The sequence below is a fragment of the Engystomops pustulosus genome, chromosome 7 (genome assembly GCF_040894005.1).
Source record: "Engystomops pustulosus chromosome 7, aEngPut4.maternal, whole genome shotgun sequence".
Taxonomy (NCBI): Eukaryota; Metazoa; Chordata; class Amphibia; order Anura; family Leptodactylidae; genus Engystomops; species Engystomops pustulosus.
Window position 1 is genome coordinate 127,223,091 of NC_092417.1, and position 26,582 is coordinate 127,249,672.

Sequence of the window (26,582 nt, forward strand, 5' to 3'; positions counted from 1 at the left end):
TTAAATATTATAATACTGCCCTCTTTGTACAAGAATATAACTACTATAATACTGCCCTCTTTGTACAAGAATATAACTACTATAATACTGCCCCCTATGTACAAGAATATAACTACTATAATACTGCCCCTATGTACAAGAATATAACTACTATAATAATGCTCCCTATGTACAGGAATATAACAACTATAATACTGCTCCCTATGTGCAAAAATATATCTAAGATAATACTTCCCAGATGTTCGAGAATATAGCTACTTTGCTCCTGTGTACATGAATATTGCTACTATAATACTGCATCCTATGTAAAAAATATTACTACTATAATACTGCATTTGTGTACAAGAATATAAATATTATAATCACACTATGTATAACACAAACCACCACTGCTGCAGTCTGATAATGACCCCCGTATGAGACTGAAGCAGTGTTGTGTAAAAAATGGCACTTATGGGGTTCAGCACTGCTGTGTAACGTATCCAAATGGCTACTGTACCACTTGGCGGCAAGCTATATGCAGTAATGCTGAGAAATGGTCTTTTATTGCAAAGAACTTTTGCTTCTCCCTCCATCTAAAGCTGAAATGATCATACTTTACACAGGATTGTCAGAAGTGCCATTGAGCAACTTACAGGTGATGATCTGTTCCATCAGACATAGAACTGCATGGTGACTTCTCCAGTCCATCATTTGTCAATGAAGAATTTACCCTCAGATGTAGTCAGTTCCTTGCATTTCCACATTGTGCTCCTAAAGATACTACAGTCAATTACACTAGATTTTCACCTGGATAACACTATTGCCCTAAATAATATAATGTATACTCCTCACATCACAACTGACTACATTGTGCCTTGAAAATACTTATATTATGTGTTTAATCCATATTTTTAACATTATATATAATGCACTCTCACATTTACCTTAAAAGTCCCACTTTCAAATATATTAAATTATATATGCACCCAGTACATTATAATATACAGTCCTTCAATAACTTATTTCATATTCAGCATCCCCTGGATTAGATATATACATCTCTACTACTATTATATAAAAGAGGGTATCAAAGGTGTGTATTATATAACGCAGAGCAGGGTGCAGTAGAATCTAATTATTGGTTGGCTGCCAATTTACAGCATTAAGTACAAGACTATGATAGGGTCACCCGTAGTTGACTTACACAGGTAAACTTTCACTGTAGTCTGCAGGAGCTGCAGGTCACATGACCCGTGTGCAGCCAGTTTCTGTACTTCCTGTAATGTCCTGTGTCCTGCATGGAGGGAATTGTGCAGTCATTACTAATCTTGAATACAGTAATGAACATACATGTTCCCCACCTTTCACTGTAGACATTACCCCTGCAGAAAAATGTTTACCGCGTTAAGGACAATAGAAGTAACCCTATTAGGCGACTGTACGTCTGTTTACCTTATTTTAAAGTTTGTTGGGGGCCCACCCCATTAAGGGGTTTTTCCATGAAAGAAAGTTCTCAAATTTTAGTCTCCTAGTGATTACTTAATGAAGATCATGTTTAACCCCTTACCTTACAATTTAACTAAGTATTATTGCTGTGTGGACAGGGACCCTCTAAGACACTACATTATTCCCTTGCTATGAGATGTCGTATGCTGACAAGGTGCTTAGATTATCAGGGTCCAGGTTTATATACACTTTTATATAGCCTCTGAACATTCTACTAGTTTATGACACAAAGAAAAAGAGAGATGGGACTGATCAGAGATGATGAGATACATGAGATGCATATAACACAAAATTACAAGCTTCATCTGAACAAACACTTAGCTTTGCTATAACTCCTTCCCCTGGTATAAAAATCTTATCTTCTCTGTAGCTTGTAGATTTAGTCTCCTCACACTGCTTATCGGTAGGACGTGTCTTTGTGTGAGCTTGTCTTGAAATCCAGGGGGAGGGGCTGATGCAGAGAGAGACTGTAGCCTGACCCAAAGCCAGAAAATTTACGGTCGGATCCCATGGCAACTGAAATTGCACACATCAGGACTGATAGGTTGGAATATCTGTGAAATACTGTATTTTTGTTAAGTGAATTGGAGAATGTGTTTTTTTGTTATCCTGAGTACATTTAAGAAATTTGTCTTTGTGGGAATACCCATTTAAGGTAAGGTTCTGCTTATAATATAATTGAAGGGGATCTTGACAGTAAAATATGTATTTGACCTGTTCATTTATTTCAAATGTTATCCTTATGTTATCAATTATATTATATCCAGAGCCCATTCTACATTTGTTGTATACACCAGTTATAATACATACCTGCAGTAACAGAGCCCCACAATTGGAATTGGAGACATTAGTGCCACAGTTCAAATAACTCATTTGAAGAACTGGAATCTTCATCATACATAGAGTTCCATTTATTCCGTCCAGTAAAATTTTCCTAGAGCAATCTGATTGTTTCTCTCAATGTATTCAAACTTTTGCTAGATTAGCACCAGCCGACGGATAAAAACGATGCACATGCAGCGTTGCTGGTTCCATTTCTGGTGACATCACCCTAGCTACGGCTCGCAGTATAGGACAAAAAGGTCTCCAATGCATTTTGGACGAGGTATCTTCTTTTGTCAGCGATGTCGCCATCTTCATAGCTTCTCAATGTACCCCCTCTCTGAAAGTTCCTTGTTAGTCATTTCTAAATTGAAGATTACTGTTAACCTCTTGAAACTCACCCCACGTAAATTAAAGTTTTACAGTGCTGGTCCTTCTGCCTGTAGAACGTTAATCTATGTGGAGTACATTGGATACACCCTATTGAGGACAATACGGTCTTGTCTAGTATTAATGTATCTATTTATCTGTGACTATGTGGTCAATGCGGGAATATGTCTTATGTCTCGCTGAATAATATGTGTCCCGCTCAGAAGTGTGTTTGACCCACAACTTTTTTTTTCTTAAAATATTCTTTATTTTATCAATGAAAAATATAGATTTTTACATGCTACAAACAATAGTGCATATTATTTCATAAGAATATACCATCCGTTCAGTTTTTTTCCTCCGAGTACATAATACAAATACATGATTTAGTTGGTCAATAATATAATTAATTCATCCCAGAATGTAGAGAAAAAAAACACATGATTCAATAGATCAATAGTATCACCTATCATTATATTTCTTTTTGAAAACAAACAACATATGTCCGTCTAATATTTCCCCTTATAACAATTCACACCTAAGAACCCTCAACCCCCTCCTTCCAAGACAAGACTGTAAGCGATGAAGGAAAAAGACAAGAAAGAGAGAGAAAAGGAAACGGAAGAAAAAAAAAGGGCTCTCTGTTTTACTCACGTCCCCCACCCCCCTCTCCTACACTCCCCCTGCCAACAGTGTGAAATTTCTGTTTGTGGTGTCTATAGGACAATGTCCTATTGTATTGAAGTCCCAACACACAAGTAAAGTTCCTCTTTGCACCCCTTTAACTGTCCTAAGTAGATTTTGTAGGTTGTTTATAGAGCCGGATATTATAATATGCCTACTGTGTGGGTCTATTATCTTGTGGTACACTTTGAATGCCATTGTGTCTCTGAAGGTGTTTCAAACCCCTCATTTTTTTCTTTTCAAAGGAAGACACAAGAATCTTTATGAATTTCGGGTGAGATTGTGGGTTCCTTGGATGCAAATTACATACCCATTGCAGTTTACTGCCTCCTTACACATCATGGATCATTTGAACGGGCTATTTAGCCCCTTCACATTTAGATAGACCAGTTTAACCCTCATTTTTGGTAACTACCCATATAGCTAGTGATCCCTGTATATTGTTTTGACATCTGATACAGGCCATTTCTGTGATATGATCAATTTACATTTTCCTCTCAGGTCTGAACAGCTCTCTAGGGGTAGTGTGATGGGCAGATTGAGTTAGCAGTTCTTAAGTGATAGGACATGAATTTGGCTAGGACATCCCTTGCTACCATGTCCGGATGGTTGCTTGGTCGAGGTACTTGGTGTGCACAGTCTACTTTTGCTCCGAATGCACCTCTCAGAATACGCTAAACAAATGTCTAAAGCCCTGCTACCAGATTTAGAAGAATATGAGCTCAGTAGCTCATATTCTTCTAAATCTGGTAGCAGGGCTTTAGACATTTGTTTAGCGTATTCTGAGAGGTGCATTCGGAGCAAATTTCAGGATTCCCCGGATCTTAATGTTATTCTACCTGTCGGGGTCTTCTTTTTCCACTAACTTAACTTGTATTGTGGAGACCGTGTCCTCTAAAGCATTATGGGAGTCGGCTAGCTCATAGAATGCAGTGGCAAAGTCTGCCATCTTATTTTCTGTATGTGACACTCTATCTCCAAGATCTTCCTGTAAAGATTTTATTTGATGGGTTATATCTCTTTGTAATGATGATCTCAATGCAGTCAGCATAGCTTTTAACAGAGGTTCAGAGATTTGCTTGTCTAGGCAAATTGGAATGATGCCAACCTGTCTGCTGCTTTATGCGTGCTTTCTGATTGGAGAGGCTGCTCACTCACTTCAAGCAGAGAGAGATCATCTTGGTGTCGGGCTTTCTGCTTAGCATGGCTGCTTATCGGGGACCTGGTGTCTCTTGATCCAGTAGAGACTGGGAGGCCTCTGAGCTACTATTGGTGGTGCAAGGAGGTTGTATTCCCGCCACTCTCCCTTCCTCATGCGCAAACGCCGTTTTCCCTGGTGACTGCCGGGATCCTGTGCTCTATTTCTCCGGTATATCAAAGGAGGGCCTAAAAGTCTTCAATGCCTGGCTTCTGTATCTTGATTTCCCAAGAGGGATGTATTCAGCCATCTGTGTCTTTTGGCTTTCTATGCGGGGTAGTGGAGCCAGCGTTCTCCTTGCTTCCTGCCGTGTTTGCACTGATGAACTGTCCGATCGTGGGTTACCCCAATATTAGAAACCTGTTTGTTGGAGATGATGCTGGGTGGAAAGTCGCCGGGTTTGTCGCTTTATCGATGGGTAGTGGAGCAGAGCTCTTCACCTATGTGGCCATCTTCTCTCGTGGACAAATCATACACCCATAGGATCAATCACTAACATTTTGATTACACTGTTAAAAGGGTTCAAAGAGTTTATATATTCTCTCCGTGTTTACATGGGTTAACTCTGGGTCCCCCGGTTTCCTCCCACACTCCAAAACATACTGGTTGGTTGATTAGATTGTGAGCCCCATTAGGGACAGGGACCGATTTTGGCAAGCTCTGTGTAGCGCTGCTTAATCTGTGTTCGCTTTATAAATAAAGGAAATTTTATTATGGACTCCTGATCCAATGTTAAATCCAAAAAAGGATGTTATGGGGGTGTTTAATGGATGCCTATGAGTATAGTGGTACTATACAGAAGGCTTTACAGTCCAAATTAAGGGTTGGATTTCTCCTGGGTATTAAAAGCTCTTCAGGGAAGAGTCTTGCTCCTCTGGCGGTAAGACGTCCCCTGGCAAGAAGGCTTCCTAGACAACAATTGCCAGATGGTTGAGGTCTATCATATCTAAATTCTGCTCTACATTGAAATTCTACATGTGCTATGTCAGCCTCATGGGCAGCTTCATTAGACCAGATTTGCAAAATCAGCTACCTGGTCCACACTAGAGATGAGCGAACACACTCGTGCGAGCTTGATGCTCGTTCGAGCATTAGCGTACTCGAAACTGCTTGCTGGCACTAGTACTGCAGCTAGTACCATATTGTGACGAATTTGCAGGGAGACTTGCGAACGTTCTATTTAGCTCTTAGTAACACACATATCCATCTCAAACACCTAAGTGGGACAATTTATTAGGGGTTTGATTGAATTAGGCACAGTCTGACGATTTTTTTTTTTCTAAACTTAAAGTGACTTAAAATCCAGTTCTTGTGTGCTGTCAGTGTAGGTTAGAAACTAGCCATAGCAATAGGATAGCATCGTTTTGTTAAAAAAAAGACTAAAAAAAGACCAAAAAAAATTACAGTTTACACTTTAATTTTGAAAATGTTGAACCCGAGGGCTAGGGGTAGAGGACGAGGGCGTGGGCGTCCAACTACTGCAGGGGTCAGAGACCGTGGTCCTGGGCGGGGTGAGACACCACCTGCTGATGAGGGAGCAGGGGAACGCCGCAGAGCTACACTCCCTAGGTTCATGTCTCAAGTTACTGGGACTCGTGGTAGAGCACTGTTGAGGCCAGAACAGTGCGAAGAGGTAATGTCGTGGATTGCGGACAATGATTCTTGCCATTTGTCCACCAGTCAGTCTTCCACGCAGTCCACCCATGTCACCGAAATCAGCACTCCACCAGCTCCTCCACCTCAGCCTCCTTCCCCCCAGTCTGCCCACTCCCAGGAAAATTTGGCATTTGAACCGGCGTACTCTGAGGAACTGTTTTCTTGACCCTTTGCAGAGTCACAAACCACTTGTCCGGTTGCTGCTGAGCTCTCTCCGATGCCCAGGTTTTCCACCGGTCGCAGTCTGTAGGTGATGATGACATTGTTGACATAGTGGAAGAAGTGTGTAAAGAGGTGTCCAACGATGAGGAGACACGGTTGTCAGACAGTGGTGAAGTTGTTGTCAGGGCAGGAAGTCTGAGGGGGGAGCAGACTGAGGGATCAGAGGATGATGAGGTGACAGACCCAAGCTGGGTTGAGAGGCCGGGTGAACACAGTGCTTCTGAGACTGAGGCGAGACCTCGACGAGAATAGGTTGGAAGAGGCAGTGGTGCGGCCAGACGAAGAGGCAGGGCCAGAGCTGGTGCATCAGCGCCAAATGTTTCACGTGGTGAAGCTCCCATGGCGAGGGCTAGATTTTCGGAAGTCTGGAGGTTCTTTAAAGAAACACCGGATGATCGACGGACTATGGTGTGCAACCTGTGCCACACCAGGATCAGCAGGGGTTCCACCACTACTAGCTTAACCACCACCAGTATGCGCAGGCATATGAATGCTAAACACCCCACTCAATGGAACCAAGGCCGTTCACCTTTGGTCGGGCACACCACTACTCCTTCCCCTGTGTCATCTGCTGCCTCTGCCAGTCAGCCCCCTGCCCAGGACCCCGGCCCAAACACCTCCCGTGCAAAAACCACACCTTCGCCTCCACGATCCTCCACTGTATCCACCAATGTCTCCATGCGCAGCGTTCAGCTCTCCATAACCCAGACTCTGTAGCGCAAGAGGAGGTACAGTGCAACCCACCCACACGCCCAAGCCCTCAACGTCCACAATGTCCATTAGCCTGGAGATGCTGCCCTATAGGCTGGTAGAGACCAAGGCCTTTCGCAACCTCCTGGCGGCGGCCGCCCCTCCGTATTTGGTCCCCAGCCGCCACTACTTTTTCCGATGTGCCATCCCAGCCCTGCACCAGCACGTCCTGCACCATCCGTGCCCTGACCAACGCCGTTTCTGATAAGGTCCACCTGACCACGGACACGTGGACGAGTGCTGCCGGGCAGGGACTGAATAATGTATGCACTCCTCCTCCTCCTTTTCTTCCTTTTCCTCCTCTTTGTACACTAAAGCAGAGGAAACTGGCTATTCTTTGCCAGGGCCAACTGGCTCTAGCTATAGTACCCCAAGTATTTAATTTTTCTGGAGGGCCACCTACCCGGTCCTCTGTTTTAAACAATTTTTGGGAGTGTCACATACAGGCACTCAATCTATTTAATTTTTCTATAGGAGCACCTCCCTGCTCCTCTGGTTTGAAAACTTTTTTGGACTGCCACATACAGGCACTATCCAAATGTAATTGTCTCCATAGCTGCCTCCCGAAGTCATCCATATAGCTGCCTCCATACATCGTCCCCTTAGCAAACGAGCTGTGTCAGGCAGAATTTTGGGTTGTTTTCATGGCTTCCACATCAAACTTGTTAACTTTGTCGCCACCCTGCTGTGTTATCCACAAAATATACTGGCAAACTTTTATCATTTACCGATATTATTTCAGCGCTTCTTGCGCATCTGTTTACATTCCCCTCACCCGCCATAGCCAAGCTCATTACTTATAAGAACAGTACTACACTTGATCTTATACAAAAGGTTCTTAGAAGTGCTGTTTGTAGCCCCCGCCTGCTTTGAAAATTATATTTTTTTCAAAGTAAACGCTTCTGGCCCCCAGGCCCATTTTGGGTGGGGAGGAGCCGAGAGACAGGGGCTTGGACAGGCGATAGCTCGCCTGGCAGCGGACTGCCAGCTCCATCCCAAGATCCAACTAACATAGTTTTAACCTTTAATCTACTACTACTTTACGGCCTCCATACATCGTCCCCTTATCAAACGAGCTGTGTCAGGCAGAATTTTCGGGTGTTTCACCAGATACATAATGGAACTCGGCCCATCTGTCGCCACCATGCTGGAGACCTGAAGTTGCAATCATAGCAGCGCAATATGAATGCATCATACTGTCGCTCTTAATCATGGAACCATTTCCGAAAAAACAATTAAAAATAGAACCGCTATGCTATTCCATTATTCCTAGATGAAATAGTCAAACGACCCCGCCTGCTTTGAAAATTATAATTTTTTCAAAGTAAACGCTTCTGGCCCCCAGGCCCATTTTGGGTGGGGAGAAGCCGAGAGACAGGGGCTTGGACAGGCGAAAGCTCGTCTGGCAGCGGACCGCCAGCTCCATCTCAAGATTAGGCAGTTTCAGAGGCATCCATGCATGCTGCCCCTGCTGTTTCCTGTCCATTCGCCTCCACGATCCTCCACAGCGTCCACCAATGTCTCCATCCGCAACTTTCAACTCTCTATACCCCAGACTCTGGAGCGCGAGAGGATATACAACACATCCATCCCCTTATCAAACGAGCTGTGTCAGGCAGAATTTTCAGGCGTTTCACCAGATACATAATGGAACTCGGCGCATCTGTCGCTGCCATGCGGGAGACCTGAAGTTTCAATCATAGCAGCGCAATATGGGTGCCATACTGTCACTCTTAATCATGGAAGTAGTCTCCATGGCTGCCTCCACATGTCGTCCCCTTATCAAACGAGCTTTGTCAGGCTCATTTTTCGGGTGTTTCACCAGATACGTTATGGAACTTGGTCACTATGTCGCCACCATGCTGTGTTATTGACTAAATATACCATCAACCTTTTGTTCACATAGGAAATCATTTCAGCGCTTCTTGCTCACCTCCTTTGGTTCCTCTCTGCCACCCATTGGTTTGAAGCCTGAGTCCATTTGGGGTATGTCGCCATGACACTCTTTAGCCTGCCGCTGCTGCTGCTGCCTCTCTGTGTCGTCTTCTATAGTGTCAGAGTCAATTATTGGATGTTTTAGATGCTATCTAGCCTCATTCGGTCACTCTGTCATGGCCATGCTGTTGCCCATAATTTTGGCATAATGGTGCGATTAAGCAGCCTCAGAGGCATCCATGCATGTTGCCCCTGCTGTTTCCTGTCCATTTCTGTGGTGTTTCCATAATTTTCAGAGGTTTCAAGGTGTTTGGCCAAGCTTCCCTGTGCAGACCCATGGTCTCCTTGAAAAATGCTCAAGTCTCCCATTGACTTCAATGGGGTTCGTTATTCGAGACGAGCACTCGAGCATCGGGAAACGTTTGTCTCGAATAACGAGCAGCCGAGCATTTTAGTGCTCGCTCATCTCTAGTCCACACCACTTAGTTTTGACAAGTTTTTTGGATTGGACATTCAGAGACATTTTAGGGACATGGTAAAAAGCTGATACCCTAGGTGTTTGATTATTTATATATTGTGACTTATTGTTTTATTAGAATCTCTTTTGTTTTGCATATCTTTATCAGTGAGTCTAATAATTTTTTTTTTTATAATTAACTGAGTGGTCATCTTTCAATTTGTTGTATGTTTTTGATCACTCAATATTTTTATTGCTTTTTGGTGATGTGATTTATTCTTTATGCTATGGTCTTTGTGGCCTTTGCATACTACTATAATATTCATTTGTAGTCTTTTGATTGCTTCCTGTTCACCTTTGGATAAAATTGTTGTTGTATACCATATATACTGGAGTATAATATGGCTCAAGTATAAGTGGAAGGACCTAATTTTAACACATACTGGAAAAACCTGTTGACTTGAGTATAAGCCTTGGGTGGGAATTGCATTGGTCACAGCTACCACTCAGTATATAGCCAGCCCCCTGCCCCTCATTATATATCCAGCCAGCCCCTGCCCCCCTAGTATGTAGCCAGCCTTCACCCTAGTATGTAGCCAGTCCGTTACTGGTCCTTGAGCGTTGGCCGGGCAGACACTGACGTTAACTGTCTGTTGACATCATATTGTGTGCGCCACCATCATGCAAGGTCCTTCTGCTGTCAGCGCACACACTGACGTTGGCCATCACGCAGGGACCTGTCGCTGCCGGTGCACATACTATGTTTTCATTTGTCGCTCCTCACTTTCAAAAATCTAGAGTTTTTTATTTTTCCATGTACAGAGCTGTGTTATGGCTTATTTAATGTGTAACAAATTACACTTCAAAATGGTGGTATGTAATATTCCATGCCGTGTACTGAAAAGCGTGAAAAAAAATTCCAAATGCAGTGAAAATTAGTAAAAAAACGCATTTGTGCCGTATTCTTGTGGGATTGGATTTTACAGATTTCACTGTATACCCCAATTGACATGTCAACTTTATTCTTTCGGTCGGTACAATTACGGGGATACCAAATTTGTATAGGTTTTATAATGTTTTCATACATTTAAAAAAATTAAAACCTCCTGTACAAAAATTTTGGGGGGGATTTTGAGATATTCTGGCTTAAATAACTTTTTTATACTGTGGTATACAGAGCTTTGGGTTGTGTCGTTTTTTGTGGCTTTTGATTACGTTTACAATGTTATTATTTTTAGGACTGTACGATCCTGTACGATCGGGCATTTTCGGACGCGTCGATACCTAATGTGTTTATGATTTTTACTGCTTATTTATAGTTATATCAGTTCTATGGAAGGGGGGGTGATTTGAGTTTTAGTTTTTTTAATACAATTTTTTTAATTTTTTTTTTTTTAATTTTTACTATTTTTCAGACTCCCTAGGGTACTTTAACCTTAGGTTGTCTGTACAATCCCATCATATACTGCCATACTACAGTATGGCAGTATCCATATTCCATCCTCATTCATTACAATGTGCTGGTAGCACATTGTAATGAATGGGTTAACACGAAGCAGCCTCGGGTCTTCAGAAGACTCTAGTCTGTCATGGCAATGGATCGCAACTCCCCAACCCACCTTCTCTGGTGGTGATCAGCTGGAAAATATGCAGCAAAGTCTTACCGGCTATAGAGAGGGCTCAGCAATTGATAGATTACTTTTTTACTTGCATGTTTTTTTCTTTTTTAAAATTATCCAATAAGTGACTACAAATGTGAAAAAATGAGCTTTTTTGTTGTTTTTACGATTAGATTTTTTAATTAGTAAAACAGAATAAACTTTTGCCAAAATATTTTATAAATACATAAAGCATTATTCCATCACCCTCTCACCTATAGATGCAGAGGGGGCATGTACTTTTGTAAACTGTAAGCAAATTCTTTTCTGCAGCTCCTTCTTCAGTCCTCTTCAGCTGACAGGCTGGAGGGTGGCACACTTCAAACGCCTATATCTTCTGAACCATAACAATTCTAGTGTCATATTATAACCGGAGAATCTCCCTCTTAAATTAATTGTGTTACTGTTACAGTCAGAAATAGAAAGCTGTAAATATAAATCTATTTTGTTCTACAACTTTAATAATGGATAACTCCAGGAAAGGGTGATGCAAAACTGCTGTATGTATTTATTTCTGCCTCGCCAATTACTGCATACCTAATGGTGAAAAAAACACTAACTGGAGACATGGGGGATGGAGAAACCCTGTTAGAATAGGATGAAATGTTTAACCCCTTAAGGAAGCAGGTTTTTTTTCGCTCATTTCTCGCTCTCCAACTTCAAAAATCCATAACTTTTTCATTTTTCCATGTACAGAGCTGTGTGAGGGCTTACGTAATAAATTTTACTTTCCCGTAATGTTATTTATTTTAACATGCCGTGTACTGTGAAGCTGGAAAAAAATTCCAAATGTGGAAAAAATTTTAAAAAACGTTCATGTGTGCTCAGTTTTTACGACTTTGAATGTGCGCTCCAAATAACACCTCGGCTTTATTCTTTGGTTCGGTACGATCGCCGTGATACCAAATTGATACAGGTTTGATTGCGTTTTAATACATTTTCAAAAATTAAACGAATGTGTATAAAAAAGAAAAAAAAAATTGCCATCTTCTGACGATAATAACTTTTTCATACTTTGGGCTACAGAGCTGTGTGAGGTGTCATTTTTTGCGAAATGAGCCGACATTTTCAATGCTAGCATTTTGAAGTCTGTGCGACATTTTGATCACTTTTTATTCTATTTTTTATGTGATGTAAAAAGGTGTAAAAGTCGGCTTTCGGACATTTGGGCGCCATTTCCTGTCTCGGAGGTCACCGCCGGCCGTAACAGTTTTTATATTTTGATCGGTCATTTTGGGACGCGGCGATACCTATGGTGTATGTGATTTTTACTGTTTATTATGTTTTATATCAGTTCTAGGGAAAGGGGGGTGATTTGAATTTTTAATATTTTATTATTTTTTTTTTCTTTTTTAAACTTTTTTTTCTTTTTTATTCACTATTTTTTTATTCACTACTAAGGGGAAAAATATAGGCTCTAATATATATATATACAATCTCAGCCAATATAAATTAGAGGAAGAATCCCTCCTTACAATTTTACCCCACTAATAAGTTTAGAAAAAGGCAAAACATTTATCAGCTTAAATAAATTTATTAGAAATTTATGAAATTCATGAAAGGTTAGCCACAAAAATAGATAACTAACTAATAGGTACCTGGCCATATACTCTGGGGGGAGGGGTCTTTCTGGCTATATACTGGGGGGCTGGCTGTGTACGGGGGGGGCTGGCTGGCAATAAAAAGTAGTTATATTCCCGTATATAGGGGGCAGTATTATAGTAGTTATATTCTTGTACATAGGGGCTGTATTATAGTAATTATATTCTTGTACATAGGGGGCAGTATTACAGTAGTTATATTCTTGTACATAGAAGGCAGTATTATAGTAGTTATATCCTTGTACATAGGTGGCAGTATTACAGTAGTTTTATTCTTGTACATAGGGGGCAGTATTATAGTAGTTATATTCATGTACATTGGGGTCAGTATTATAGTAGTTATATTCTTGCACATAGGGGGCTGTATTATAGTTATTATATTCTTGTACATAGGGGGCAGTATTACAGTAGTTATATTCTTGTTTAATGGAGAAGGTATTGTAGTAGTTTTTTTTTTTATATATAAGGCAGTATTAAGATGTGTTCTTTTAAATAAGAAGCGATATTCCTGTACGGGAGGCAGTGTGAGTCTCATTCTCTGCACTGTACAAATTGATTTAGATTAGCTATCAACAGTTTGTGTGGAGTTTAGTACCTCCACCCACATCACATGATCACGCCTACTTGTTTTGACCCCGCCCACAGAATGGGGCCACTTTCACATTTTTTTCCACGGCACTTTAAATTCCCAGTCCTCCCCTGGTCCTCAGGGATATAGGAAAACAGAATATACCAAAACATATATACGACAACCATTTAACCAAAGGTGAGCAAGAAGCAGATGCGGCAAAAATTACACATCTAATATATATAGCTGTGTGTGTGTGTATATATGTCTGCTAAAGGAATCTGCTCCGTCGTGTTTACAATCACCAAATTTTGCACAGCCAACTTTGTTACTCGGGAACTTCATATAATTGGTTTTGATCATATAAACTGTCAATACAAAATTGGTGATTTATGGAATTAATGGATTTATGAAATATGTGGGACATAATTGTGAATTGCAATATTATTCGGCCCCTTTACTTTCACTACAGCAAATTTGCTCCTGAAGTTCAGTGATAATCTCTGATCCAATGTTGTCCTAAATGACTGATGACTGTTGGAGTGTGCAAAATACCTGAGACTAGGATGAAGATTTATCTTTTGACAAGACAATGATCCCAAACATAGAGCAAAATCTACTATAGAATAGTTTGAAAATAAATGTATCCAGGTGTTAGAATGGCCAAGTCAAAATCCAGACCTGAATCCATGGAGAATCTGTGAAAAGAGCTGGAAACTGCTGTTCACTCCATTCAATCTTACTGAGCATGAAATGTCTCAATGTGCAACTTGCAGCTGCAAATTGCAGCAAATGGTGGCACTACAAAGGATCAACTTAAGGGGACCGAATAATATTGCACGCCCCACTTTTCAGTTTTATTTTTTTTACAAAATTTTTCAATTCCACTTCACAATTGTTTCCTGCTTGTTGGTTGTTAACCAAAAAATTACAATTTTATGTCTTTATGTTGCCTGAAATGTGGCAAAAGGTAGAAAAGTTTAAGGGGCTTGAATAATTTTGCAAGGCACTGTATGTATATCTGCCATTAGTTACTCTAACAGTCATATGGAACAATAGGAGTGAGGGCCCTGCTCTTAAGGGAATACAGTCTGTGGATAAGGGGGACACAAGAGGTATACATGCTTGTATAGTGAGTAATGGAAAAGTGATAATCTTCATTACATATCAAAAAACATAAAAACTATATAAAAATAAAAGATAAATGCATCACGGGATGAGATACATAATGCACGCCAGGTAATAGGTCCTGATAAAGTAAAGTATCAAAAGAGTAGTACAGATAATAAGTAATATAAAGTCACAAAAGCACATATAATATAGCAAGAGGTAATAGACCATAGACACTAGTATACGTATACATGCTTACAAAAAGCAATAAGGTGAGGAGTGTACCATGGCTACCAACAGATGTACGTCCAACGTGACAAGAGACATAACATGATCAGTGAAAAGAGAAGTAAAAAAAAGTGGTGAAAATAACGTAGGAGAGACAATAACAGGACAGGCTATTACCTGGCGTGCAACCCCCGACGCGCGTTTCAACCGTGGCAGGTTAAAGCAGAGACTCTTGGAGCAAGGCCTGGTGTCAAGGAGGACAGCAAAGAAGTCACTTCTCTCCATAAAAAACATCAGGGACAGACTGATATTCTGAAAAAGGTACAGGGAGTGGACTGCTGAGGACTGGGGTAAAGTCATTTTCTCTGATGTATCCCATTTCCGATTGTTAGGAACACCTGGAAAACAGCTTGCTCGGAGAAGACAAGGTGAGCGATACCACCAGTCTTGTCTCATGCCAACTGTAAAGCATCCTGCAACCATTCATGTGTGGGGTTGCTTCTCAGCCAAGGGAATCGGCTCTCTCAAAGCCTTGCCTAAAAACACATCCATGAATAAAGAATGGTACCAAACTGTTGATCAGTTTGGTGATCAACAATGCCTTTGCCCAGCACCACAACGGCACCAACCAGAGAGAGGGATCCGCCCCCAGGGACAGGAAACCTGAGCATAAAAAACACGCCCTTCCTATCTTGCCTCAGTGGTTTCCTGTCCCTAGCGGGAACCTGTAGATGATTACTACCTGGTGCCTGTCTGACGGCAGGTACTAGGGTTTGAACCCGGCCAGTGAGCTGTAGGACATCCAGATCTGGAGTGATCCAAAGCAGCACATGATAGTTGCTGATAGTGTGTGACCTACCCCCATCATGATGTGGGGACTAGAGTGCACCTGTTCTGGGTTCCTGCTGCACGCTGCTGACCCCAGGGTGGGAGCAGTTATGCAGGGAGACGAGTTCGCTGTCTCTAGAAGCAGGATTCGGAGTTGCATGGTGTGACTCCTCCTCTCCAGACACACCTCACGTGATGAATGGCGCTAACAGAATTGTACTGGCATCCCATACAGAACACGCCTCCAGTTGGATTGGTTTGTGTCTGTTGGATTATTGCCTATGAGGGGCTCACGGAACCTTACAAGGGGTCACTGCATCCCCTCAGATGCGGCAAAACCTCTGTACCTATATGAGAGTTCCAGGTGGTAGGTCTACTTTTCTTTTATTACACTCATGATATGTGCTGTGTAATATGAATTCTGTTTAACCTATAGACACATTGAACAAGCTACCAACCATTCTAAACTTAACATGTTTGCTCTTGTCAGAAGGCTGCATCTATGCAGCATCAAATCTGCAAGTCCCAGAATGGGAAGATGGTCTGTAATCCTGGTCAGTAGCTCAGATCACAGCATTTGATTAATTACCCTTGCAGGTTCAGTTAAGTATTAGAGATGAGCGAGCACTAAAATGCTCGGGTACTCGTTATTCGAGACGAACCTTTCCCGATGCTCGAGTGCTCGTCTCGAATAACGAGCCCCATTGAAGTCAATGGGAGACTCGAGCATTTTTCAAGGGAAGCTTGGCCAAGGGAGTGCTCGTCTCGAATAACGAGCCCCATTGAAGTCAATGGGAGACTCGAGCATTTTTCAAGGGAAGCTCTGCACAGGGAAGCTTGGCCAAACACCTGGGAACCTCAGAAAAGGATGGAAACACCACGGAAATGGACAGGAAACAGCAGGGGCAGCATGCATGGATGCCTCTGAGGCTGCTTAAATGCACCATTATGCCAAAATTATGGGCAACAGCATGGCCATGACAGAGTGACAGAATGAAGCTAGATAGCATCTAAAACATCCAATAATTGACCCTGACACTATAGGGGACGGCATGCAGAGGCAGCAGCGGCAGGCTAGAGAGTGGCATGGCGACATACCCTAAATAGAGATGAGCGAGCACTAAAATGCTCGGGTACTCGTTATTCGAGACGAACTTTTCCCGATGCTCGAGTGCTCGTCTCGAATAACGAGCCCCATTGAAGTCAATGGGAGACTCGAGCATTTTTCAAGGGGACCAAGGCTCTGCACAGGGAAGCTTGGCCAAACACCTGGGAACCTCAGAAAAGGATGGAAACACCACAGAAATGGACAGGAAACAGCAGGGGCAGCATGCATGGATGCCTCTGAGGCTGCTTAAATGCACCATTATGCCAAAATTATGGGCAACAGCATGGCCATGACAGAGTGACAGAATGAAGCTAGATAGCATCTAAAACATCCAATAATTGACCCTGACACTATAGGGGACGGCATGCAGAGGCAGCGACAGCAGCGGCAGGCTAGAGAGTGGCATGGCGACATACCCTAAATGGACTCAGGCTTCAAACCAATGGGTGGCAGAGAGGAACCAAAGGAGGTGAGCAAGAAGCGCTCAAATAATATCGGTACATGATAAGTTTGCCAGTATATTTTGTGGATTACACAGCAGGGTGGCGACAAAGTTGACATGGAAGCCATGAAAACAACCCAAAATTCTGCCTGACCCAGCTCGTTTGATAAGGGGACCATGTATGGAGGCAGTGAACTAGTAGTAGATTAAAGGTGCTGCAGTTAAAACTATGTTAGTTGGATCTTGGCATGGAGCTGGCGCTCCGCTGCCAGGCGAGCTTTCGCCAATCCAAGCCCCTGTCTCTAGGCTACTCCCCAAACAGCACTTCTAAGAACCTTTTGTATAAGATCAAGTGTAGCAGCGTTCTTATAAGTTTAGGATATGGCGGGTGAGGGGAATGTAAACAGATGCGCAAGAAGCGCTGAAATAATATCCGTAAATGGTAAAAGTTTGCCAGTATATTTTGTGGATTACACAGCAGGGTGGCGACAAAGTTAACAAGTTATGTGGAAGCCATGAAAACAACCCAAAATTCTGCCTGACACAGCTCGTTTGATAAGGGGACCATGTATGCCTACAGTTCATGCCAGTCGCTGCACTGGCTGCCAGTCTCCTTTCGAATACAGTTTAAAATAATAACCCTCATCCATAAAGCTCTGTATAATGCTGCACCCCCCTACCTCTCCTCTCTTATCTCAGTCTATCGCCCAACCCGTGCTCTTAGATCCGCCAGTGATCTTAGATTAACATCTACCCTAGTGCGGACCTCCCACTCGCGTCTCCAAGACTTCACTAGAGCTGCACCAATTCTATGGAATGCTCTGCCCCGGACTATCAGACTAATACCTAACCTCCAAAGTTTCAAACGTGCTCTTAAAACCCATTTCTTTGGGCAAGCCTATAGGCTTGCCTAAAGAAATTGGTTTTAAGAGCACTCATTAACTGCATGAAGTTTTAACTCTTCTACTAACCCGTCCTGTGTCGTCCTCCCATCTGTTATCCAGCAACCAACAGGCACCAGACTTATCTGCAGTCCCATTCACCCTGGACCTGGTATATAAGATGACGGCTGAGTGGTTCAAGCGACAGCAATTCCATTTATTATATTTTGTTCTATTCCCTAAGAAGAATGGCTTGACCATTAAATATTCTTTTACCTCGTGTTACCCCATCATCTTCATAAACCGTAAGCTCTGGCGAGCAGGGACCTCACTCCTGTTGTTCCATACAAATGTTGTGCTCTGTTACATTACATTTGTATTTGTTTCCTATGATTTGTAAAGCGCTACGGAATATGATGGCGCTATATAAATAAAGATTATTATTATTATTATTATTATGGAGGCAGTGAACTAGTAGTAGATTAAAGGTGCTGCAGTTAAAACTATGTTAGTTGGATCTTGGGATGGAGCTGGCGCTCCGCTTCCAGGCGAGCTTTCTCCAATCCAAGCGCCTGTCTCTAGGCTACTCCCCAAACAGCACTTCTAAGAACCTTTTGTATAAGATCAAGTGTAGTAGCGTTCTTATAAATTTGGGATATGGCGGGTGAGGGGAATGTAAACAGATGCGCAAGAAGCGCTGAAATAATATCGGTAAATGATAAAAGTTTGCCAGTATATTTTGTGAATTACACAGCAGGGTGGCGACAAAGTTAACAAGTTTGATGTGGAATGCCCTGTAATAGCTCTTGGGCGGTGTGCCTTTTATCGCCTAGGCTCAGCAGTTTGAGCACCGCCTGCTGTCGCTTAGCGACGGCACTACTGCTGTGCCTAGAGCTACCGACTGATGGCGCCATGCCCACGGATGGTAATTCGGAGGAGGAGGAGGTGGAGGAGGGGTGGGAGGAGGAGGAGGTATAGTAGGCCTTTGAGACCAGGACCGAGGTAGGCCCCGCAATCCTCTGCGTCGGCAGTATATGACCAGCCCCAGGGTCAGACTCGGTCCCAGCCTGCACCAAGTTAAGTGTAGTAGCGTTCTTATAGGTTTGGGATATGGCGGGTGAGGGGAATGTAAAAGTTTGCCAGTATATTTTGTGGATAACACAGCAGGGTGGCGACAAAGTTAACAACTTTGATGTGGAATCCATGAAAACAACCCAAATTTCTGCCTGACACACCTCGTTTGATAAGGGGACGATGTATGGAGGCAGCTATATGGACGACTTTTGGAGGTAGCAATGGAGACAACGTGTGGAGGCTGCTATGGAGACAATTTAATTTGGATAGTGCCTGTATGTGGCAGTCCAAAAAAGTTTTCAAACCAGAGGAGCAGGTAGGTGGCCCTCCAGAAAAATGAAATAAATTGAGTGCCTGTATGTGGCAGTCCAAAAAAGTTTTCAAACCAGAGGAGCTTGTAGGTGGCCCTCCAGAAAAATGAAATGCATAAAGTACTATAGCTAGAGCCAGTGGGCCCTGTCAAAAAATAGCCAGTTTCCTCTGCTTTAGTGTACAAAGAGGAGGAGAAGGAGGAAAATGAGGAGGAGGAGGAGTGCATAAATTATTCAGGTTGAGCTTCCTTCACCTGGTGGAGATTGGAAATTATGAGAAATCCAGGCTTTATTCATCTTAATAAGCATCAGCCTGTCAGCGCTGTCAGTCGACAGGCGTGTACGCTTATCGGTGATGATGCCACCAGCTGCACTGAAAACCCGCTCGGACAACACGCTAGCGGCAGGGCAGGCAAGAACCTCCAAGGTGTACAGCGCCAGTTCGTGCCACATGTCCAGCTTTGAAACCCAGTAGTTGTAGGGAGCTGTGTGATCATTTAGGACGATGGTATGGTCAGCTACGTACTCCCTCACCATCTTTCTGTAAAGATCAGCCCTACTCTGCCGAGACTGGGGACAGGTGACAGTGTCTTGCTGGGGTGACATAAAGCTGGCAAAAGCCTTGTAAAGCGTACCCTTGCCAGTGCTGGACAAGCTGCCTGCTCGCCTACTCTCCCTCGCTACTTGTCCCGCAGAACTACGCACTCTGCCGCTAGCGCTGTCAGAAGGGAAATAGTGTTTCAGCTTGTGCACCAGGGCCTGCTGGTATTCATGCATTCTCACACTCCTTTCCTCTCCAGGGATGAGAGTGGAAAGATTTTGCTTGTACCGTGGGTCCAGGAGAGTGAATACCCAGTAATCGGTGCTGGAATAAATTCTTTGAACGCGAGGGTCACTGGATAGGCAGCCTAGCATGAAATCTGCCATATGCGCCAGAGTACCAACGCGTAAGAATTCACTCCCCTCACTGGCCTGACTGTCCATTTCCTCCTCCTCCAACTCCTCTTCTTCTGCCCATACACGCTGAACAGTGAAGGACTGAACAATGGTCCCCTCTTGTGTCTCGCCAACATTCTCCTCCTCATCCTCCTCCACCTCCACCTCCTCCGATATGCACTGAGAAACAGACCTAAGGGTGCTTTGGCTATCAACAAGGGAATCTTCTTCCCCCGTCTCTTGTGACGAGCGCAAAGCTTCCGACTTCATGCTGATCAGAGAGTTTTTCAACCGGCCAAGCAGCGGGATGGTGAGGCTGATGATGGCGGCATCGCCACTGACCATCTGTGTTGACTCCTCGAAGTTACTCAGCACCTGACAGATATCAGACATCCACGTCCACTCCTCATTGTAGACTTGAGGAAGCTGACTGACCTGACTACCAGTTCTGGTGGAAGTTGACATCTGGCAGTCTACAATCGCTCTGCGCTGCTGGTAAACTCTGGATAACATGGTTAATGTTGAATTCCACCTCGTGGGCACGTCGCACAACAGTCGGTGAGCGGGCAGTTGGAGGCGGCGCTGCGCTGCCCTGAGAGTGGCAGCATCTGTGCTGGACTTCCTGAAATGCGCACAGATGCGGCGCACCTTCGTGAGCAAATCAGACAGATTGGGGTATGTCTTGAGGAAACGCTGAACTATCAGATTTAACACATGGGCCAGGCATGGCACATGTGTCAGTCTGCCGGTTGCAGAGCCGCCACCAGGTTACGGCCGTTGTCACACACAACCATGCCTGGCTTCAGGTTCAGCGGTGCCAGCGACAGATCAGTCTGCGCCGTGATGCCCTGTAATAGTTCTTGGGCGGTGTGCCTTTTATCGCCTAGGCTCAGCAGTTTGAGCACCGCCTGCTGTCGCTTAGCGACGGCACTGCTGCTGTGCCTAGAGCTAGCGACTGATGGCGCCATGCCCACGGATGGTAGTTCGGAGGAGGGGTGGGAGGAGGAGGAGGCATAGTATGCCTGAAAGACCTGGACCGAGGTAGACCCCGCAATCCTCGGCGTCGGCAGTATATGACCAGCCGCAGGGTCAGACTCGGTCCCAGCCTCCACCAAGTTAACCCAATGTGCCGTCAGCGATATATAGTGGCCCTGCCCGGCAGCACTCATCCACGTGTCCGTGGTCAGGTGGACCTTGTCAGAAACGGTGTTGGTCAGGGCACGGATGATGTTGTCTGACACGTGCTGGTGCAGGGCTGGGACGGCACATCGGGAAAAGTAGTGGCGGCTGGGGACCGAATACCGAGGGGCGGCCGCCGCCATGAGGTTGCGAAAGGCCTCGGTCTCTACTAGCCTATAGGGCAGCATCTCCAGGCTAAGCAATCTGGAGATGTGGACATTAAGGGCTTGGGCGTGCGGGTGGGTTGCACTATATTTCCGTTTCCGCTCCAGCGTCTGGGGTATGGAGAGCTGAACGCTGGTGGATGTTGTGGAGGATCGTGGAGGCGACGATGGGGTTTTTGTGCCAGGGTCCTGGGCAGGGGGCTGACTATCAGCTGACACAGGGGAAGGAGCAGTGGTGTGCACGGCCGGAGGTGAACGGGCTTGGTGCCACTGAGTGGGGTGTTTAGCATTCATATGCCTGCGCATACTGGTGGTAGTTAAGCTAGTAGTGGTAGAACCCCTGCTGATCCTGGTTTGGCAAAGGTTGCACACCACAGTCCGTCGGTCATCCGGTGTTTCCTTAAAGAACCTCCAGACTTCTGAAAATCTAGCCCTCGCCGCAGGAGCCCTCGCCACGGGAGCTTCACTACGTGACACATTTGGCGCTGATGCACCTGCTCTGGCCCTGCCTCTCCGTCTGGCCCCACCACTGCCTCTTCCAACCTGTTCTGGTCGAGGACTCTCCTCCGTCTCAGAAGCACTGTGTTCACCCGGCCTCTCAACCCAGCTTGGGTCTGTCACCTCATCATCCTCCGATCCCTCAGTCTGCACCCCCTCGGACTTCCTGCCCTGACAACAACTTCACCACTGTCTGACAACCGTGTCTCCTCATCGTCGGACACCTCTTTACACACTTCTTCCACTACGTCAAGAAGGTCATCATCACCCACAGACTGCGACTGGTGGAAAACCTGGGCATCGGAAAATTGCTCAGCAGCAACCGGACAAGTGGTTTGTGACTGTGGGAAGGGTCCAGAAAACAGTTCCTCAGAGTATGCCGGTTCAAATGCCAAATTTTCCTGGGAGGGGGCAGACTGGGGGGGAGGAGGCTGAGGTGCAGGAGCTGGAGGAGTGCCGATTTCGGTGACATGGGTGGACTGCGTGGAAGACTGACTGGTGGACAAAATGCTCGAAGCATTGTCGGCAATCCACGACATCACCTGTTCGCACTGTTCTGGCCTCAACAGTGCTCTACCACGAGTCCCAGTAACTTCAGACATGAACCTAGGGAGTGTAGCTCTGTGGCGTTCCCCTGCTCCCTCATCAGCAGGTGGTGTCTCACCCCGCCCAGGACCACGGCCTCTGACCCCTGCAGTAGTTGGACGCCCACGTCCCCGCCCTCGTCCTCTACCCCTAGCCCTCGGGTTAAACATTTTGAAAATGAAAGTTATAACTTTATTTTTTTTTTAACTTTTTTTTGTGTTTTTTTGTGGGTTTTTTTTTTGTGTTTTTTAGTTTTTAAAACCAAACGATGCTATCCTATTGCTATGGCTATTTTCTAGCCAAGTATGAAAGCACACTGCTATGCCAGATGAGATGACGCTGAGTTATGAAAAAATAAACGTAAAATAAAAAGGAAATGGCAGACTGTGCCTAATTGAAATCCAACCCCTAATAAATTTTCCCACTTTGGTGTTTGAGGTGGATATGTGTGTCACTAAGAGCTAAACACAACGGTAGCAAGTCCCCCTGCAAATTCCTCACAATATGGTACTAGCTGCAAATAAAAAAAAAAAAAGTATAACGTTATTGTAGCCCTAAGAAGGGCTGTTGGGTTCTTGTAGAATCACTCCTGCCTAACACTATTCTAATGGAACAGCCTAACGCTTTCCCTGACCAGCAGCAGCTCTCTCCCTAGCGGCATCCAGACACAGAATGATCCGAGCAGCGCAGGCAGGGGCTAGTCTATTCCAGGGTCACCTGATCTGGCCAGCCAACCACTGCTATCGACGTGTAAGGGTACCACGTCATGCTGGGTGGAGTGCAGAGTCTCCTGGCTTGTGATTGGCTCTGTTTCTGGCCGCCAAAAAGCAAAACGGCGGGAGCTGCCATTTTCTCGAGCGGGCGAAGTATTCGTCCGAGCAACGAGCAGTTTCGAGTACGCTAATGCTCGAACGAGCATCAAGCTCAGACGAGTATGTTCGCTCATCTCTATTAATTATCTAACGACTTGCAGGTTAGCCTCTCCTCCGGGTATGGAGAGATGTTCAGGACTGAGGTATAGAGTAATATTATTAATTATGCCTGAATCCTTGCAGGGAGTAGTGATTCCAGAAACCAAGCAAGTTATGATGAATAAGGCTAAAATCTTTATTAGGAATAGTTGTTCCTCAGATACATAAGATACTATGATTTATGCTTGAATTCTTTCTAGGAGCAAGGTAATGTAAATAATTACATAATCTTTGCTGTGAATAGTTTCCACAGATACAGAGTAATGTGAATGATCCAGGCTTTGAGCGGTGGTTCCACAAATACCCAAAGTAATGTGAATGATTACATAATCTAGGCTGTGAACAGTTTTCCACACATACACAAGGTAATGTGAATGATAACATAAAACTGGCTGTAAGCGGTGGCTCCACAAGTACCCAACAAGATAATGGGAAAGCAGGTAAGCAAGTTAATGTGAATGATGCTAGAATAATGTGAATGATCATAGTATATAAGGCTGGAAAAAGACACAAGTCCATCAAGTCCAACCTTTAAGTATTAAATAAATGTTTTATCCCCATAACCCGTGATATTTTTTCTCTCCAGAAAGGCATCCAGGCCTCTCTTGAACATGTACATAGAGTCCGCCATAACAACCTCCTGCGGCAGAGAGTTCCATAGTCTCACTGCTCGTACAGTAAAGAACCTTTGTCTATGTTGATGGTAAAATCGCCTCTTCTCTAGGCGCAGAGGATGCCCCCTTGTCCTGGTCACAGGCCTAGGTATAAAAAGATCTTTGGAGAGATCCTTGTACTGTCCGTTCAGGTATTTGTACATTGTAATCAGGTCTCTCCTTTTTAATCTGTCAGTGTATTCTAATCCCACCATTCCCCTAATAATCCTGGTTGCTCTCCTCTGCACTTGTTCCAGCTCTACTATATCCTTTTTATACACTGGTGCCCAAAACTGTACACAATATTCCATGTGTGGTCTGACCAGGGATTTGTATAAGGGCAAAACTATGTCTTTATCATGAGAATCTATTTCTCTCTTGATGCATCCCATAATTTTATTTGCGTTAGCAGCAGCCATCTGGCTCTGGTCACTAAAATTAAGTTTACCATCCACCAATACCCCCAAGTCCATTTCAGCTTTAGTTTTACCAAGTAATTGACTGTTTAGAACATAATTATACTTTTTGTTTCCATGGCCCAAGTGCATAACTTTACATTTATCTACATTAAACCTCATCAACCATTTCTCTGCCCACTCCTCAAGCTTCCACAAATCCCTCTGTAATGCTAAGCTATCGACCTCAGTATTTATTACTTTACACAGCTTAGTATCATCTGCAAATATTGAAACTTGACTGTGTAAACCCACTACAAGGTCATTAATAAAAATATTAAAAAGAAGTGGCCCCAATACTGACCCCTGTGGTACTCCACTGGTAACATCAACCCAATCTGAGAATGTGCCATTAATGACGACCCTCTGTTTTCTATCACTAAGCCAATTACTTGCCCAAATACATAGATTTTCCCCTATTCCCAGCAGTCTCATTTAATATACCAACCTTTTATGTGGCACGGTGTCAAATGCCTTTGAAAAGTCCAGATATACAATATCCGCAGCATCCCCCAGATCCAGTCTTGAACTTACCTCCTCGTAGAAACCAATCAGATCTGACAGGACCGATCTCTCATAAACCCATGCTGACGCTGGGTTATAAGGTTGTGCACAGTGAGAATCTCCAGGATAGCATCTCTAACAAACCCCTCAAATATTTTCCCCACCATGGAAGTTAGACTAACGATTCTGTAGTTTCCAGGATCGCTTTTTGATCCTTTTTTTTATATTGGTACCACATTTGCTATGCGCCAGTCCTGTGGAATCTTCAAATATTAAAAATAACGGTCTGTCTATCACGGTATATAGTTCATGCAGAACAAGCATCATAATAACAAATAGAAAGGTATCTTTAATTCCAGGTAACCTTTACAAATAGATTTTTGAAATATTTTAACCTCTTTGACAGCTTTTTGCAGTCAATTGTTTTGTGGCATAACCCCTTTAATATGGTTTTCCTTATCCCTATTCATTTGCTGAGAGCAGCTGTTCCACAGATATGCAAGTTAAGTGAATGGTATCAGAATCCTTGCTCCGAGGGGTTGCTCTACAAGGAAACAAGATATGATGTATAGGGGTAGGATATGCTCCTTGCATTGTGTGTTTTGCTGGTACGACAGACTCCAAATATCATTGTGTATCCAGACTTGGAAAGTTTTTTCCAATGGGATATGATTCCCTGATGGTTGTCTGCATATTAGTAAAAGCCCAACAGTCTGCCTCCCTTCAAGGTCACAAAGGTAGAGCAAGTCAGATTGTAAGATTAATAATGATGATGGTCTTTGGTGTAACGCAGGGGCGTTGCTAGGGTAGCAAAAGATCTGGGGCAAGGGCCCCAATGCATATTTACCAAATTTTCTGAAGTGCCCACTCCAGTGCATAACCCCCTTAAATGTTCTTGCACCAACAATAACTGTACCTATACAGTTACAGGAAACACAGGCGAAATCCCTACCTATTCCATTCACTGAATGCCAGTGACATGTCCTCACATTGTACCTGTTCTATATCTTCTGCATTAGGCCCGGTGTCACCATGTCTCCTCTTTCAGCAACGCGTTGTACCTGTGGGGTTTACCACAAACACATCCTATGTTATTCAGTTTCCTCAAATAATGCTTCCTAGTAAAATTGCCCCCATTCCAGGCCCTACACTGTAAAAAGCCCTCTTTACAATTCCTGAGCTGTATAATACCTCCCCCCCCCCCCTCAGTGTGGCCCCCACAATTTATAATGTGGGACATTGTGGCA

General features: G+C 43.9%; 1 protein-coding gene and 1 long non-coding RNA gene across 9 annotated transcripts in view; one reads left to right on the forward strand and one right to left on the reverse strand.

Annotated features, from left to right (window-relative positions):
• Positions 1–26,582, forward strand: part of SLC12A4 (solute carrier family 12 member 4) — a 743,054-nt gene that overhangs the window by 414,460 nt on the left and 302,012 nt on the right. The window lies entirely within an intron of this gene.
• On the reverse strand, positions 574–26,405 carry LOC140068952 (uncharacterized). The gene is made up of 3 exons (XR_011848652.1): positions 26,332–26,405; positions 1,187–1,276; positions 574–753 (listed from the first exon to the last, which is right to left on the reverse strand). It is a non-coding gene; the product is annotated as an uncharacterized lncRNA (long non-coding RNA).